At 38.1% G+C, this 19527-nt stretch overlaps 1 long non-coding RNA gene across 1 annotated transcript; it reads left to right on the top strand.

The window, feature by feature from the left end:
* The first annotated feature begins 5485 nt into the window (after positions 1–5485).
* Positions 5486–17296, top strand: LOC117077825. The gene is made up of 3 exons (XR_004434842.1): positions 5486–5727; positions 7507–7519; positions 17285–17296. It is a non-coding gene; the product is annotated as an uncharacterized LOC117077825 (long non-coding RNA).
* Positions 17297–19527: the final 2231 nt, after the last annotated feature.

Genomic DNA, 19527 nt, shown 5'->3' with positions numbered 1-19527 from the left:
CTTCATCTTGGGTTGCCCCTAAAGGGGGGATAGTGCAACCTACCAGGGTCCCCCTTGGGGCTAAGGAAATGTGAGCACAATACCAGTGATTGTAGGGTGTCCCCTAATGCCCAGGAACAGACTTGGTGAGAGTTTATCTCTTGCCACCTTTCCCCAAGTCTCCCCCTCTCCAGAGTACTGCTGCGGACACATTGAAATAAAAAAGAGATGCACAGCTGAGTAGTAGCCTATCTGAAGGCACTTACTCTTAAGTGCCATCTACTGGATTACAGCCCAAATTACACTACCAACAAAAATTTATTCAGTATACATTGCCTGTGAAACCCAATGCAGGAAACTAAGAAACCTGTACAGAGCCTTGGTCCTCTGAAAACACCCAGAAACAAAGACAAGTGACTATAGACAACATACACTACAGTGAAATCCTCAAGGAAAAAAAAGAATGTAAAGGCAAAAATCTTCATCCAAATGAAAGCAACTTCAGAAAGATAAAGAAACTCTAGCCCTTTCAGATGACAAGGAACCAGTGCAAGTGCCAGAGGCATTTGAACCAGAGCAACTCCATCTTGAATAAGGGCTGGGTAAAATAAGGCTAAGGCCTTTTGGGTTACATTCTTGGATGGTTAGGCATTTTAAGTCACGGGACGAGATAGGAGGTCAACACAAGATACAGGTCATAAAGACCTTGCTGATAAAATAGGTTGCAGTAAAGAAGCTGGCTAAAACCCACCAAAACCAAGATGGCGATGAGAGTGACCTCTGGTCATCCTCACTGCTACACCTCCACCAGTGCCATGATAGTATACAAAGGCCATGGCAACATCAGGAAGTTACCCTGTATGATCTAAAAAGAGGAGGCATGAATAATCCACCCCCCCCTTTTTAGCATATAATGAAGAGATAGCCACAAAAACTGGCAACCAGCAGCCCTCGGGGTTGATCTGCCTATGGAGTAGTCATTCTTTTGTTTCTTCTCTAATAGACTTGCTTTCACTTTACTGTATGGACTCGACCTGAGTTCTTTCTTGTGCAAGATCCAAAAACCCTCTCTTGGGGTCTGAATTGGGACCACTTTCTGGTAACACAAGAACTCTAAAATTCAAAAAGTCAGAGTGTTTCTTTATCTCCAAAGGATTTAACTAGCTCCTAGCAATGGATCCTAAACAGATTGAAATGTTTGAAAAGACACAGAATTCAGAATCTGGATGGCAAGGAAACTGAACAAGATTCAAGAGAAAGTTGAAGTTCAATACAAGGAAACCAGTAAAATGATCCAGCAGTTGGAAGATGATATAGCCATTTTAAGAAAAAAACAGGCCAGGCGCAGTGTTTCATGCCTGTAATCCCAGCACTTTGGGAGGCCGAGGCGAGCAGATCATGAGGTCAGGAGTTCAAGACCAGCCTGGCCAACATGGGGAAACCCCGTCTCAACTAAAAAATACAAAAATTAGCCAGGCGTGATGGCGTGTGCCTGTAATCCCAGCTACTGGGGAGGCTGAGCCATGAGAATTGCTTGAACCCAGAAGGTGGAGGTTGCAGTGAGCCGAGATTGCATCACTGCACTCCAGCCTGGGCGACAGAGCAAGACTCTGTCTCAAAATAAATAAAATAAATTAAAGAAAAAACAAACTGAACTTCTGGAATAGAAAAATTCACTGCAGGGAATTTTCAAATACAGTTGGAAGACTTAACAATAGGCGAGAACAAGCTGAGGAAAGAATTTCAGAGCTTTAAGATTAGTCTGAATCAACCCAGTCAGACAAACATAAAGAAAAAATAATTTATAAAAATAAACAAAACTTCTGAGAAATATGGGTTTATGTAAAGAGATAAAACCTGTGACTTACTGATATTCCTGAGAGAGAAACAGAGAGAGCAAGCAACTTGGAAAGCATATTTGAGGATATAGTCCACATTGATTTTCCCAATATAGGTAGAGGTTGACATACAAATTCAAGAAATTCAGAGAACCCCTGTGAGATACTATACCAGACAACCATCCCTAAACCACATAGTAATCAGACATTCTGAGGTCAATGTGAAAGAAAAATAAAAGAGACAGCTACAGAAAAGGGTCAGGTCACTCACAAAGGGCAGCCCATCAGACTAACAGTGGACTTCTTAGCAGAAATCCTACAAGCCAGGAGAGATGGGGGCCTCTTTTTAACATCCTTAAAGAAAAGAAATTCCAACCAACAATTTTATATCCCACCAAAATAAGCTTCATAAGCAAAGGAGAAATAAAATATTTTTCAGAATAGCAAACACTAAGGGAAATCATTACCCTAGACCAGCCTCACAAGAAACCTTTAAGGGAGTGTTACACAGGGAAATGAAAGAATGATACCTGCTTCAACAGAAACACACTTAAGTACCTAGCCCACAGATCCTACAAAGCAACTAAACAATCAAGACTACAAAGGAATCAGCTAACAACATCATGACAGTATTAAAAGCTCACATATCAATATTTACCTTGGATGTAAATGGTCTAAACACCCCACTGAAAAGGCAGAGTGGCAAATTGAAAAAAAAAAAACAACAACAACAACAAAAAAAACACAAGACCCAAATGTCTCTTGTTTTCAAGAGACCATTTCACATGTAACGACATTCATGGGCTTAAAGTAAAGGGATGGAAAAATCTAGCATGCTAATGGAAAACAAAAAAAGAGCAGAGATTTCTATTTTTATATCAGATAAAACAGACTTTAAACCAGTAACAGTCCAAAACGGACAAAGAAAGGCATTATACAATGATAAAGGCTTGAATTCAACAAGAAGAGTTAACTCTCCTAAATATATATGCACCCAATATTGGAGCATGCAGACTCATAAAACAAATACTTCTAGACCTGTGAAAAGACTTAGACAGCCACTCAGTAATAGTGGGGGACTTCAACACCCCAGTGACAGGGTTAGGCAGATTATCAAGGCAGAAAACTAACAAAGTAATTCTGGACTTAAATTGACACTTGAACAATTGAACCTAATAGAATACTCCACTCAACATCCACAGAACACGCATTCCTCTAACTTGCACACAGAAAATCCTCTAAGATTGACCACGTTCTTGTCCATAAAGCATGTATCAATAAATTAAAAAATTCAAAATTATACCAAGCATAATCTCAGACCACAGTGGAATAAAAATAGAAATCAATACCAAGAAGATCTCTCAAAATCACACAATGACATGAAAATTAAACAGCTTCCTCCTGTAATAAATTGGGGTAAACAATAACATTAAGGGTGAAATTTAAAAATTATTTGAAACAAATTAAAACAGAGACACAACATACCAAAATCTCTGGGGTGCAGTTAAAGTAGTGTTAAGAGGAAAAATTATATTGCTAAATGCCTACATCAAGAAGTTAGAAAGATCTCAAATGAACCATCTAACATTGCACCTAGAGGAACTAGAAAAACAAGAACAAAATAACCTCAAAGCTATCAGAAGAAAACAAGTAAGTAAAATCAGAGCAGAACTGAATGAAACTGAGACGCAAAAATCCATAAAAAGGATGAACAAAACCAAAAGTTGGTTATTTGAAAGGATAAACAAGAATAATAAATAGCTAGCTAGATTAACAAAAAATAAGAGAGACGATCCGAATAAAAAATCAGAAATGACAAAAGTGTCATTATAACCAATTCCACAAAATACAAAAGACCCTCAGAGACTATTATGAACACCTCTATACACACAAACTAGAAAATTTAGAGAGAATGGATAAATTACTGGAAATGCACAGCCTCCCAAGACTGAATCAAGAAGAAATTGAAACCGTGAACAGGCCACCAGTAATGAGTTCCAAAATTGAATCAGTAATAAAACCCCCACTGACAAACAAAACAAAACAAAACAAAACCCTGGACCAGATGGATTCAAAAGCGAATTTTGCCAGATGTAAAAAGAAGAGCTGGTAGCAACCCCACTGGAAACATTCCAAAAAATCAAAAAATCGAAGAGGAGGGGCTCCCCTTAACTCTTTCTATGCAGCATCATCACTCTGATATCAAAATCTGGCAAAGACACAACAGAAAAATAAAATTACAGGACAATATCCCTGATGAACAGAGACACAAAAATTTCAACAAAATATTAGTAAACCAAATCATCAACACATTAAAATTAATTTACCAAAATCTAGTAGGCTTTATTCTGGGGATGTAAAGTCAGTTCTACATACACAAATCAAAAAATGTGATTCATCACATAAACAAAAAACATATGACTATATGAATAACCACAGAAAAAGCTTCAATAAAATCCAAGATCCCTTCTTTATTAAAATGCTCAATAAATTAGCTATGAAGGAATACCTCAAAATAGTAAGAGCCATCTATAACAAATCCACAGCCAACATCATACTGAGTGAATAAAAGTTGGAAGCATTCCTCTTGAAAGCTGGAACAAGATAAGGATGCCCATTCTCACCACTCCTATTCAACATAGTACTGGAAGGCCTAGCCAGAATGATCAGGCAAGAGAGGAAAATACAAGGCATCCAAATAAGAAAATAAGTCAAACTCACTGATGGTAAGATTCTATACGTAGAAGACTCTGACAAAAGGCTCTGAGAACTGGTAAACGACTTCAGAAAAGTTTCAGGATACATAATCAATGTACAAAAATCATGAAAATTTTTATACACTAAAAATGGGTAATAAAATACCTAGGAATACCTCTAACCAAGGAGATAAAAGATCTTTACAAGGAGAACCACAAAACACTGCTGAAAGAAATCATAGATGACACAAAAACTGAAAAAACATTCCATGCTTATCGATTAGAAGAATCAATATTATTAAAATGTCCATACTGCCCAAAGCAATCTACAGATTCAGTGCTATTTCTATCAAACTACCAAGGTCATTTTGATAGAATTAGAAAAAGCTATTATAAAATTATATGGAACCAAAAAAGAGCCAGCATAGCCAGGGCAATCCTAAGGAAAAAAAAAAATAAAGCTGGAGACACTGACTTCAAAGTATACTAGAAGGCAAAGTTAACCAAAACAACATGGTACTAGCACAAAAACAGACACATAGACCAATGGAACAGAATAGAGAACCCAGAAATAAAGCTGCACAACTACAACCATTTGATCTTTGACAAAGTCGACAAAAATAAGCAATGGGGAAAGGACACCCTATTCAATAAATGGTGCTGGGATAAACTGGCTAGCCATATGCAGAAGAATAAAACTGGACTCCTACCTTTCACCATATGCAAATATTAACTCAATGTAGATCAAAGACCCCAAACTACAAAAATCCTAGAAGAAAACTTAAGAAATACACTTCTTGGCATTGGGTTTGGCAAAGAATTTATTTTGTAATATAATATAATTATATATAATATATATCAAAATTAATTGCAACAAAAACAAAAATTGACAAGTTGGACCTAATTAAACTAAAGAGCTTCTGCACAGCAAAAGAAATTCCCAACGGAGTAAACAACCTACAGAATGGCAGGAAATATTTACAAACTATGCATCTGACAAAGGTCTAATATCCAGAACCTATAAGAAAATTAAACCAATCAATAAGCAAAAATCAAGTAACTCCATGAAAAATTGGGCAAAGGACATGGAAACTTCTCAAAAGAAGACATATGAGCAGCCAATAAACATCAAAAAATGTTCATCATGATGAATCATCAGAAAAATGCAAATAAAAACCACAATGAGATACCATTACACACCAGTCAGAATGGCTGTTAATGAAAAGTAAAGAAGTAATAGATGTTGGTGGGGCTGCAGAGAAAAGGGAATGCTTATACACTGTTGGTGGGAATGTAAATTCATTCAGCCACTGTGGAAAGTACTTTGGAGATTTCTCAAACAACTAAAATAGAAATAACATTTGATCTAGCAATTTCATTAGTGGGTATATACCGAAAGGAAAACAAATTGTTCTACCAAAAAGACATATGCACCAATATATTCACAGCAGTACTATTCAAAATGGCAGAGACATGGAATCAATCTAGGTTCCCATCAATGATGAATTAGATAAAGAAAATGTGGTACATATATATTATGGAATACTATGCAGGCAAAAAAGAGAATGGCATTATATCCTTTGCATCAACATGGATGTAGCTGGAGGCCATTGTTGTAAGTGAACTGACACAAAAACAGAAACCCAAATACCATATTTTCTTACTTATAAGTGGGAGCTGAATATTGGGTATATGTAGACATAAAGATAGGAATGATAGATACTGAGGACTACTACATGTGGGATGCAGGGAGTGGGGCAGAGTTGAAAAACTACCTACCAGGTACTATGCTCAGTGCCTGGATGACAGGTTCAGTCATACCCCAAACCTCAGCATCACGTAATATATCTGTGCAACAAACCTGCACAAGCACCCCCTGAATCTAAAACAAAAGTTGCAAAAACATTTACTGTTCTTTGTTGAAAATGATTAATATGGTTTGGCTGTGTCCCCAGCCAAATCTCAGTTTGATTTATAGTTCCCATAATCCCAATATGTCATGCCAGGGACCCGGTGGGAGGTAATTGAATCAGGGGGTCAATTATCTCCATGCTGTTCTCGTGATAGTGAGTGAGTCTCATGAGATCTGATGGTTATAAAGGGCAGTTTCCCTGCACAGGTTCTCTTGCCTGTTACCATGTGAGACATGCCTTTGCTCCTCTTTCACCTTCTGCCATGCTTGTCAGGCCTCCCTAGCCATGTGGAACTGTGAGTTCATTAAACTCCTTTTTCTTTATAAATTACCCAGTCTCAGGTATGTCCTTATAGCATTGTGAGAACAGACTAATACAATAGAATATAAGCTGAATTTCAAAACCACATCTTTGAGAATTACTCATTCCCTGGGTGTCTCACATGTATATATGAAATACACATGTAAATAAACCTATGTTTCTTTTTCTCCTGTTAATCTATGTCTTCTTACAAGGGTGTCTTTCAACTCAGAACATATGAGAGTTATTCTTCCCCTAACATATACCATGTACTTTGTTAGGGGCTGAGAATCTAATGATGAGCAAAAAACACACGTTCAACATTTTCTTCATGGAACTTATGTGCTAGAAAGAGAAAGAGGCATCATTAATTAATCATTGATTGCTGCTGCCCATGCTCATTTGAAAGCGTAAGACTCTGGCAGAACCCTCTGTTTGTGGCTTCTTTTAGGAGATGGATATAAAACTAGATTTACTGACAGCTTCTTTGTACCAGGCACTATACTAGGCCTCTTGTCTACAGTATCTCATTTATTTCTTGTAATAAACTTACTAGGAAAGTATTATTTATTTCCACTCTTATAGATGAGAAAATGGAGGATCAGAGAAGTCTAGCAACCTACTCAAAGTCAGCAGCAAGTAATCAGAATTGGAATTTATTTCTGGATTTCATTCCAGTACTTCTTATAGTACCTCTATTAAAAAAACAAAACAAAACAAAAAATCCCGCTACCTCCAAAGTTATGAAATGATTGCTAGCACACCATCACAATAGCTCAGATAATTAAATAATGTTGGATTCTCTTTATAAAAATTCTTATAATCTATATGATGAGTTCAGAATTTTATTCATTAAAATGAAATAAATTATACATTAGTAAAATTTATTCATTGTCTTCTGACCCGAATTCTAATCACAAGCTCACCTTTAAATGATAGCTTTTTATTGTCTACTTTTCAGTATTTTGTTGAATCTTGATGAAAAGGTTAACAATATTCTCAAAGAGGTCTGAAGAAAAGGAAATTGGAAAAATAGAAAATATTTTTTTCTTGAAATGAAAGCATTGATTTCCCCGTGGAATAGAATAGTGTTTTGTAGTTTAGTTATGCCATTAGCCATTAAGCAGTGTTTCCCTGCTGTAAAAATATTCTTCCTAAGCAATGTAAGTCTAGCTGTTTCTAACTTTGTTATTCTAAATATGATTGACATAAACATTTATTAGCTTGTTACATAGTGAACAAATAGGATTGTACAAAGATTGTCGCTGTCTTAATTTTGGTTTTATATTTCCATTCATGTCTCCTCTTTTGCCTCCTCACCATCCATCAGAATAGCTTTAAGTTTGGAAGCTCAACAGTGTCCACTAGTGGACAAACAAAAGTACAACTATGTGATTACAAAGGAAAACCTATTAGATTAAAATAGTAGACTTTCTCCAGACTACTGTATGCATGTGTGTGTATATATATAAAAAATATATATATACATACAGTACATATAATATATATACATACATACAGTATATATATAAAATCAAAATAACATTTCTCTGTAATATCCAGATTTTATAACAGATTAAAAATTAAGATTTGGGGAAAAACTTTCCATTTCACATTTGCGTAATGAAGAAACCCTAATTCAATGTAGAATTCAAGTAACAATATTAGACAGTTTAAAAATTCTTAAATCTTTTGATTTTTCACTATTTAAATATTGTTAAAAATCAAGTGTCCATATTTTTGAAAGTCCATATTGTCCTCAATCTTCGCCTGAAATTCCAACTCTTATAGAAATTTAACAACTATCTACATACAAAATTAAGCACCTTCATAAGAACCAAAAGTCAGATGAGTACTCACAGTACCTTGTTTTAATGTCATGTTACTGAAAGGGGCATTGAAAGAGGCTAGAAAAGACAGTCTTGAATAGCCAACACCACCTCTCCCTTATCCCCTGGCAGAAGCTGTAAGCTGAGGAGAGAGTATGTGCACTTGGGAGAGGGAGAACATAGGAATTGTGAGACATTACATTGAACTCAGTGCTGCCCTGTTACAGCAGAAAGCAAAACCAGGCTGAACTCAGCTAATGCCTGACCATGGAGGGAGTATTTAAATCAGCCCTAGCCAGAGAGGAATCACCCTTCCCAGTGGTCAGAATTTGAGTTCCAGTAAGCCTCAGTGCTACGGGCTAAGTGCTTTGGTGCCCAAACTAAACTTGAAAGGTTGTCTGGGCCACAAGGATGGTAAATATTAGGTGAGTCCTAGTGTTAAACTGGGCTCAGAGCTAGTGGTCTTGGAGGACATGTGACCTACTGAGACACCAGCCAGGGATGCTAAGGGAGGAATGCTTGTGCCACCCCCCACCCCAACCCCAGCCTGCACAGCTCACAACTCTAAAAGAGACACCTACATTCTTTTTGAGGAGAGGAGAGGGAAGAGTAAAGAGGACTTTGTCTTGCATCTTGGATACAAGTTGAGCCACAGCAGGATAACCTAACAGTCAGAGTCATGAGGCCTCCTTTCCAGTACCTAGCTCCTGGATGACATTTACAGTAACACCCTGGGCAAGAAGGAAACTGACTGCCATGAAGGCAAGGACCCCATACAAGCAGGATCTATCACCTGATGACTATGGAGCCAACGGCCCCTGAATAACCAGTAGCGATACCCAGGTAGTATGCCGTAGGTCTTGGGTGAGGCTAGCTGGCTTCACGTGACACTCAGCACATTCCAAGTTGTGGTGGCTATGAGGAGAGACTCCTTCTGGTTGAGAAAAGTAGAGGAAAAAGCAAAGGGTACTTGTCTTGAACCTTAGGTACCAGCATGCCCATGGGGTCAGGTAGAGCAACTAGTGGGCTCTTGGGGTCCCTGATTCTAGGCCTTGGCACTTGGATGGCATTTCTGGACTTTCCCTGGGCCAGAGGGAAGCCCACTTCCCTAAAGGGTGAGTCTCAGGCCAGGCAGCATTTACCACAACATGACTGAAGAGCCCTTGAGAATTAAGGAAACATCAGTCATAGCCTGGCAGTACTCCCTGTGGGACTGTGGTGGTAGTGGCCATGAGCTGAAGCTCCTTCATCTATGGAAAGAAGAGGGAAGAGTGGGAAGGACTGCATCTTGGGGTTTCAGTGTCAGCTCAGTCACAGTACAGTAGAACAACAGGTAGACTTCTAAGGTTTTTGACTGAGTCCCTGGCTTCCAGATGGTACCTCTGGACCTGTTCATGGCTTAGGGCAACTTGTCACACAGAAGGGACTGACACAAACCAGGGTGACTTGGTGATCTGCTGATTGTAGAGCTCCAGGGCCTTGAGCAAACATAGGTGATAGCCAGGTAGTGGTTAGAGTGACCCTTGGGTAAGAACCAGTGCTGTGCTGGCTTCATATTTAAGCCAGTGAAGTTGCAGTGGTGGTAACCACAGGGGTGCTTGTGTCACTCCACTTCCAGTTTCAGATGGCTCATGAGAGAGCGAGCGAGAGCAAGCAAGCGAGAGAAAGAGAGAGACTTGGTTAGTTTGAGAGAAAGTAGGAAAAGAGAACAGGAATCTCTTCCTGGTAATCAGAGAATTCATCTGGATCTTATTCAAGACAACCAAGATGGTACCCCTATAAATTTGCAAGAACCATTGTGTTAATGGACTTGAGGGGCCTTCTAATGCAGATAGAGGTTGTATCATACTACCAAAGTTCTTTACAATACTTGGAAAGCCTTCCCAAGAGTGATAAGTACAAACAAGCCCAGACTGCAATGACTACAATAAATACCTAACTCTTCGATGCCCAAACACAGACAAATATCCACAAGCTTCAATACCATCCAGGAAAACATGGACTCACCAAATGAACTACATAAGGCATCAGAGGCCAATCCTGGAGAAACAGAGATATGTGTTTTTTTCAGACAGAGAATTCAAAATAGCTGTGCTGAGGAAATTAAAAAGAAATTCAAAATTGTTAGAGAAGTAATCCAGAATTCTATCCGATAGATTCAACAAAGAGATCAAAATAATTAAGAAAAATGAAGCAGAAATTCTAGAGTTGAGAAATCAACTGACACAGTGAATAAGCATCTGTCTTTTCAATAGTAGAATTGATCAAGCAAAAGAATTAGTGTTCTTGAAGAGACGCTATTTGAAAATACGCAGTCAGAAGAGATTAAAAAAAAAAAAAAAAAAGAAGCACGCATGCTAAAATAGCTCCAAAGGGCAAATCTAAGAGTTATTGGCCTTAAAGAAGAGGTAGAGAAAGAGATAGGAGTAGAAAGTTTATTAAAAGGGATAATAACAGAGTACTTTCCAAACCTCGAGAAAGAAGACAACTTCAAGAAAGAAGTAGACTACTTGAAGAAAGACTACTTCAAGAAAGAAGACTACTTCAAGGCATTTGATAATCAAACTCCCAAAGGTCAAGTATAAAGAAAGTATCCTAAAAGCAACAAGAGAAAAGAAACAAATAACATATAAGGAAGTTCCAATACAGTTGGCAGCAGACTTTTTAGGTGGCAACCTTACAGGTCAGGAGAGAGTAGCAAGACATATTTAGAGTTTTGAAGAAAAAAACCTTCTACCCTAGAAAAGTATATCTGGTGAAAATATCCTTCAACGCTAAAGGAGAAGTAAAGATTTTCTGAGACAAACAAAAGCTGAGGAATTTCATAAACACCAGACCTGTCTTTCAAGAAGTGCTAAAGAGAGTTCTTCAGAAAAAAAGGACGTTAATGAGCAAAAAGTAATTGTCTGAAGGTACAAAACTCACTAATAGTAGTAAGTACACAGAAAAACACAGAATATTATAACATTGTAACTGTGGTGTGTAAACTGCTCTTAAGTAGAAAGACTAAATGGTGAACAACAACAACAACAAAAAAAAAAAAAACTAGAAAGAATTTCTGTAACAGTACAGTAAGATATAATTGGAAGAAAAAGATAAAAAGTGAGGAGATGAAATTAAGGTATAGAGTTTTTATTGGCTTTGTTTTTGCTTGGTTGCTTTTTGTTTATGCAAACAATCTTACTTTTTTCAGCTTAAAATGATATGTTATAAGATAGCATGTGCAGGCCTCATGGAAACATCAAACCAAAAATCACACAACAGATACAGAATAAAATAAAAAGCAAGACATTAAATCATACCACCTGAAAAAAAATCACCTTTGCTAAAAGAAAGACAGGAAGTAAGGAAAGAATGAAGAGAAGACCACAAAACAACCAGAAAGCAAATAATAAAATGGCAGGGGTGCAATCTTTACTTATCAATAAAAACATTGAATGTAAATGGGCTAAACTCTCCAATCAAAAGTCATAGAGTGGCTGAATGGATTTTAAAAAACAAGACCCAATAATCTGTTAACTGCAAGAAACACACATCACCTGTAAAAATGTACATAAACTGAATATAAAGGCATAGAAAAAGATACTTCAAGCCAATGGAAATCAAAAAGGGCAGGAGTGGCTGGGCTTATATCAGACAAAATAGATTTTAAAACAGAAACTCTAAGAAGAGACAAAGAAGATCATTATATAATGATAAAGGGGTCATTCCGCAAGTGGATATAACAATCGTAAATATAAATGCACCCAATACTGGAGAATCCAGATATATAAAGCAAATGTTATTAGAGTTAAACAGAGAGATAAGCTCCAATAAAATAATAGCTGGAGACTTTAGCAACCCATTTTCAGCATTGGACAGATCTCATCCAATGGCTGCAAAAGACATATTCTTCATCACAGCACATGAATCATTCACAAGGATAGACTATATGTTAGGTCACAAAACAACTAATAAACATTCAAAAAATGGAAATAATATCAAGTATCTCCTTTGATCACAATGAAATAAACCTAGAAATCAGTAACAAAAGCAATGTTGGAAACTATATAAACATATGAAAATTAAACAATATGCTCCTGAATGACCAGTGAGTCAATGAAAAAATTAGGAAGAAAATTGAAAATTTCTTGAAACAAATGGTAATGGAAGCACAAATACCAAAACCCATGGGATACAGCAAAATCAGTACCAACAGGGAAGTTTAAAGAAAAGATTTTCCAGCCCAGAATTCCATATCTGGCCAAACTAAACTTCATAAGGGAAGGATAAATCAGATCCTTTTCAGAAAAGTAAACGCTGAGGGAATCTGTCACTACCAGGCCTGTCTTGCAAGAGCTTCTGAAGGAAGCGCTAAATATGGAAAGGAAAATCTGCTACCAGCCACAACAAAAACATACTGAAGTACAGAGACCAGTGACACTATGAAGCAACTACATCAACAAATCTACAAAATAACCATCCAGCATCATGATGACAGGATCAAATTTACTAATAACAATATTAACCTTAAATGTAAATGGGCTAAATACCCCAGTTAAAATATACAGAATGGTAAGCTGGACAATGAGCCAAGACCCATTGGTGTGCTGTATTGAAGAGACCCATCTCATGTGCAAAGACACACATAGGCTCAATAAAGGGATGGAGGAAAATTTACCAAGCAAATGGAAGGCAGAAAAAAAGCAGGGGTCACAATCCTTGTTCTGACAAAACAGACTTTAAACCAACAGAGATCAAAAAGACAAAGAAGGATATTACATAATGGTAAAGGGTTCAATTCAACAAGAAGAGCTAACAATTCTAAATCTGTGCACCCAATACAGGAGCACCCAGATTCATAAAGCAAGTTCTGAAAGACCTACAAAGAGACTTAGACTCACACACAATAATAGTGGGAGACTCTAACATCCCACTGACAATATTATATCACTGAGACAGAAAATTAACAAAGATATTCAGGACCAGAATTCAGCTCTGGATCAAGTGGACTTGATAGATATCTACAGAACTCTCCACATAAAAACAACAGAATATACATTCTTCTTATTGCCACATGGCACTTACTCTAAAATTGATCACATAATTGGAAGTAAAACACTCCTCTACAAATGCAAAATAACTGAAATCATAACAAACAGTTTTTCAGACCACAGAGCAATCAAATTAGAAATCAAGATTAAGAAACTCACTCAAAACCACACAACTACATGGAAATTTAACAATCTGCTCCTGAATGACTCCTGGGTAAATAATGAAATTAGGACAGAAATAAAAAAGTTTTTTGAAACCAATGAGAACAAACAGATTATGTAGCAGAATATCTGGGATGCAGCTAAAGCAGTGTTAAGAGGGAAATTTATAGCACTAAATGCCCACATCAAAAAGCTACAAAGATCTCAAGTTAGCAACCTACCATCACAACTAAAAGAACTAGAGAATCAAAAAAACCCCAAAGCTAGCAGAAGACAAGAAATAACCAAGATCAAAGGAGAACTGAAGGAGATAGAGACGCGAAAATCCCTTCAAAAAATCAATGAATCCTGGAGCTGTCATTTTGAAAAAATTAATAAAATAGATAGATTGCTGGCTAGACCAATAAAAATGAAGAGAGAAAAGAGTCAAGTAAACACAATCAGAAATAATAAGGGGGATATCACCACTGTCCCCACAGAAATACAAACAACCATCAAAGAATACTATAAACACCTCAATGCACATTAACTGGAAAATCTAGAAGAAATTGATAAATTCCTGGACACACACACCTCCCAAGACTGAACCAGGAATAAATTGAATCCCTGAACAGACCAATAATGAGTTCTGAAATTGAGACAGTAATAAATAGCCTACTAACCAGAACAGGCTCAGGACCAGATGGATTTACAGCTGAATTCTACCAGAGGTACAAAGAAAAGGTGTACCATTTATACTGAAACTATTCCAAAAATGAAAAAGGAGGAACACCTCCCTAACTTGTTCTATGAGGCCAAGATCATGCTAATATCAAAACCTGGCAGATATACAACAATAACAACAACAAAAAACTGCTGGGCGTGGTGGCTCATGCCTGTAATCCCAGCACTTTTGGAGGCCGTGGCAGGTGGATCACCTGAGGTCAGGAGTTCAAGACCAGCATGACCAACATGGAGAAACCCCATCTCTACTAAAAATACAAAATTAGCTGGACGTGGTGGTGCATGCCTGTAATCCCAGCTACTTGGGAGGCTGAGAAAGAGAATCACTTGAACCCAGGAGGCAGAGGTTGTGATGAGCTGAGATTGTGCCATTGCACTCCAGCCTGGGCAACAAGAGTAAATCTCCAAAAAAAAAAAAAAAACGAACGAACGAAAGAAAGAAAGAAAGAGAAAGAGAGAGAGAGAAAGAGAGAGAGGGAGGGAAGGAGCAATGGAGGAAGGAAGGAAGGAAGGAAGGAAGGAAGGAAAAGAGCAGAAAAGAAAAGAAAACTTCAGGCTAATACCTTTGATGAACATCAATGCAAAAATCCTCAACAAAATACTGGCAAACTGAATCCTGCAGCACATCCAAAAGCTTATCCACTGCAATCAAGTATTGATTGATCCAAGGCTTTATCCCTGAGATGCAAGGCTGGTTCAACATATAGGAATTGATAAATATGATTTATCACATAAACAAAACCAAAGACAAAAATGACATATCTCAATAGATGCAGAAAAGACCTTTGATGAAATTCAACATCACTTTATGTTAAAAACTCTCAATAAACTAGGTATTGAAGAAATCTACCTCAAAATGATAAGAACCATATATGACAAACCCACAGCCAATATCACTGAATGGGCAAAAGCTGGGAGCATTCCCTTTGAAAATCAGAACAAGACAACGATGCCCACTCTCACCATTCCTATTCAACACAATATTGGAAATCCTATCCAGGGCAATTGGGCAAGGTGAAGAAATAAAGGGTATTTAAATATGAAGAGAGGAAGTTAAATTAATTTTGTTTGCAGATGACATGATCCTATATCTAAAAAACCCTGTCATCTCAGCCCAAAAGCTTCTTAAGCTGATAAGCAACATCAGCAAAATCTCAGGATACAAAATCAATGTGCAAAAATCACAAGCATTCCTATACACCAAAAATAGGCAAGCAGAAAGCCAAATCATGAATGAACTCCCATTCACAATTGCTACAAAAAGAACAAAATACTTAGGAAGACAGCTAACAAGGGAAGTGAAGGACCCCTTCAAGCAGAACTACAAGCACTGCCCAAATAAATCAGAAGACGCAAGCAAATGAATAACATTCCATGCTCATGGATTGGGAGAATCAGTATCATGAAAATGGCCATACTGCTCAAAGTAATTTACAGATTCAATGCTATTTCTATGAAACTACCAATGACATTTTTTCGCAGAACTATTTCTCAAAGCTTTTAAAAATTCAAAAAAGAGCCCAAATAGCCAAGGCAATCCTAAGCCAAAAGAACAAAACTGAAGGCATCACATTACCTGACTTCAAACAATACTACAGGGTTATAGTAACTAAAACAGCATGGTACTGGCAACAAACAAACAAACAAAAAACAAGCACATAGACCAATGGAACAGACTAGAGAGCCTAGAAATAAGGCCACACACCTATGACCATCTGATCTTCAGCAAAGCTGACAAAAATAAGCAGTAGGAAAAAGACTCCATATTCAATAAATGGTGCTGGGATAACTGACTATATGCAGAAGATCGATACTGGACTCCTTCCTTACAGCATATAAAAAAATCAACTCAAGATGGATTAAAGACTGAAATATAAAACCCAAAACAATAAAATCCTGGAAGACAACCTAGGTAATACCATCTTGGACATAGAAACAGGCAAAGATTTTATGAGGAAAGACATGAAAAGAATCATGACAAAAGCAAAAATTGACAAGTGGGATCTAATTAAACTTAAGAGCTTCTGCACAGCAAAATAAACTATCAACAGAGTCAACAAACAACCTACAGAATGGGAGAAAATTTTTGCACACTATGCATCTAACAAAGGTCTAATATCCAGTATCTATAAGGAACTTAAAAATTTTATAAGAAAAAATAATCTTATTAAAAAGTGGGCAAAAGACATGAACAGATACTTTTTCAAAAGAAGACATACATGTGACCAAAAGAATATGAAAATATACTCCACATCAATAAACAAAAGAGAAATGCAAAGCAAAACCACAATGAGATACCATCTCACATCACTCAAAATGGCTACTACTAAAAAGTTAAAAAATAACACATGTTGGAAAGTTGTAGAGAAAAGGGAGCACTTATACACTGTTGGTGGGAATGTAAATTAATTTAACCATTGTGGAAAGCAGTAGGGCAATTCCTCAAAGAGCTAAAAGCAGAACTATCATTTGACCCAGCAATCCTATGACTGTACATAATACCAAGAAGATATAAATCATCCTACCATAAGTACACATGCATGTAAGGTTCATTGCAGCACTATTCACAATAGCAAAGACATGGAATACACCTAAATTTCCATCAATGGCAGATTGGATGAAGAAAATGTGGTACATATATACCATGGAATACTATTCAGCCATAAAAAAGAACAAGATTATGTCTTTTGCAGGAACATGAATGGAGCTGGAGGCTTTTATCCCTAGCAAACTAAACAGGAACATAAAACCAAATACTGCATGTTCTCACTTATAAGTTGGACCTAATGATGAGAACTTATGAACACAAAGAAGGAAACAACAAACACTGGGATCTACTTGAGGATGGAGGGAGGGAGAAAGGAGAGGGTCAGATAAGATAACTATTGGGTAATGGGCTAATACCTGGGTGATGAAATAATCTGTACATCACATCCACAGGACACAAGTTAATCTTGTGGATAGCATTAGGAGATATACCTAATATAAATGACGAGTTGATGGGTGCAGCACACCAACATGGCACAAGTATACATATGTAACAAACCTGCACGTTATGCACATGTACCCTAGAACTTAAAGTATAATAATAATAAATAAATAAATAAATAAAAAGAAAGATGCCAACAAAGTCTCTACACTGGCTGGGGATCCTGCCATGGATGCAGGAGAAAATATTCAATCAAAGGGAGTAAGTAACAAGAAAGAGAAAAGTCTGATCCACAGCTATACTGGAACAATCCAGAAAGAAGAAGAGGAGTACCAGATTTTGCTATTTGTGTCACACAAGCTAGAAAAACCCTACCTCTCCCATTGGGGAGGCAATCTATATTTCACCCATTTCCTTGCCTTACCAAGATGAAATTTTATGTAAACTAGATAATAATCTGATTTGGGCCTATTCCTTAATGGGTGGACCCAACGTGACAGGTACATTCATATTGTTAGATTTGTATTCTGTGTCATTTAAAGATTGTATTAGATTGCAAGCCAAGATGTTCACCTAGACACAGCCAGGAAGAACATCTCCCACCGAGAGACTAGGCCATCTGGAAGACTGGCACACACTGAGCAGACCTTCTGAGGGTAGGCCTTGAGAGTGGACTGAGGGAAGACGTGGACCCTAGGCTAAATGGATAGGAAGCTGAGAATCCTACACAGGGTTGTTGAGCACTGGGACACATTCCTGGACCCACCAGCTTCTAGGGAAAAGGTGAGTTAAACAGATAAGGAGTAGCCTGCTTTCATCACAGACCTCCAGAATCCTAGCTGTAGGAGACCCCACAACCCCTAAGGACAGATGAGCTGGCAGGGAGAGCTGTTTGGAGAGGTGACAGAGAAAGGATTCCAGCCTGTGCAGAGCTCAGAGGGTTTGGCATGGGAATGGTTGCATTGGAGCATAGTCATGGACACCCATTCCCCCAAGGCTTGCCATGCTCCTCTAGGTGGCTTTGGTCTTTGGTGACTGTTAGACCTAGACAGAACGTGGTTGTCTTGCCCATGGGATGGAGCCAGTCCATTCTGAGCAAACCCCTCTCTGCCAATCTCTCCTGGAGCCCCAGCCTAGCCATGCCCACTTGTAGTGCAGCCTCAGATGCCCAACCAGAGTACTTCCTAGGGGTCATCATTATAACTGCTTCAGCAGCAGACTGCACATAATTGTTGGAGAGCTCCAGCAGAATGGCCCCCATTGGTGCACACCCACTGACCCACATCTTCCCCCAACTGTAGCCTTCCCCTGCCACTTGCTGGTACACACTCATCCATGGTGCACCTCCCCACTGCTTTACTGGCACCCACAACCAGATCTGTCCCATAACTGGCGTGAACATGAATGCATGGATGCTGCTGCCTCACCCCTGCTGCTGTCCCGTCCCCGCCAATGCATGTGCACCCTGCTGCACCATTACTGCTATTGGCACACACGTAGGAGGATGGATCCTTCTGTCACTGACCCTACAAAGAGCTTTGGCTGGCACCTCCCCATCACCACCATCAGAGTGTTGCTACCAGTGGATTGGGAACACCTCAGTCCCTGCAGTGCAGCAGGTTCCTAACCTCAAGGGGCCAGAGATCAAAGCCCAGGGCCTATTACTACTCCCCTAAGGTTACAACACATATTCTAGCAGTGATGAACTCAGGCTTGGCTTCCTGAAATTTTACAGAACCAAAGCCAGTGAACTGAACTCATGTTATACCACAATAAAACTCTCAAGGGCATCAAATAATATAAAAGTAAAATACTCTATCTAAAGGGCAGCAACTTCAATGATGAAAGGAACATCATTCCATACAGATGAAAAAGATCCAGGGAAAGAACTCTGGCAACTCAAAAGTCTAGAGTGTCTTCTTACCTCCTAATGACCATGCTAGTTCCCCATGCAATGGTTCTGAACCAGGCTGAAAGGGCTGAAATGACAGACATAGAATTCAGCATCTGTATAGGAACAAAGGTAATTGAGATTCAAGAGAAAGTTGAAACCCAGTCCCTATTCAGGAATCTAAGGAATCCAATTAGATAATACAAGAGCTGAAAGATGAGATAGTCATTTTAA

Source organism: Trachypithecus francoisi, unplaced genomic scaffold, assembly GCF_009764315.1.
Source record: "Trachypithecus francoisi isolate TF-2019V2 unplaced genomic scaffold, Tfra_2.0 Lachesis_group6, whole genome shotgun sequence".
NCBI lineage: Eukaryota > Metazoa > Chordata > Mammalia > Primates > Cercopithecidae > Trachypithecus > Trachypithecus francoisi.
The sequence above is the reverse complement of the archived record's forward strand: the minus strand, read 5'-3'. Positions and strand labels throughout refer to the sequence as shown.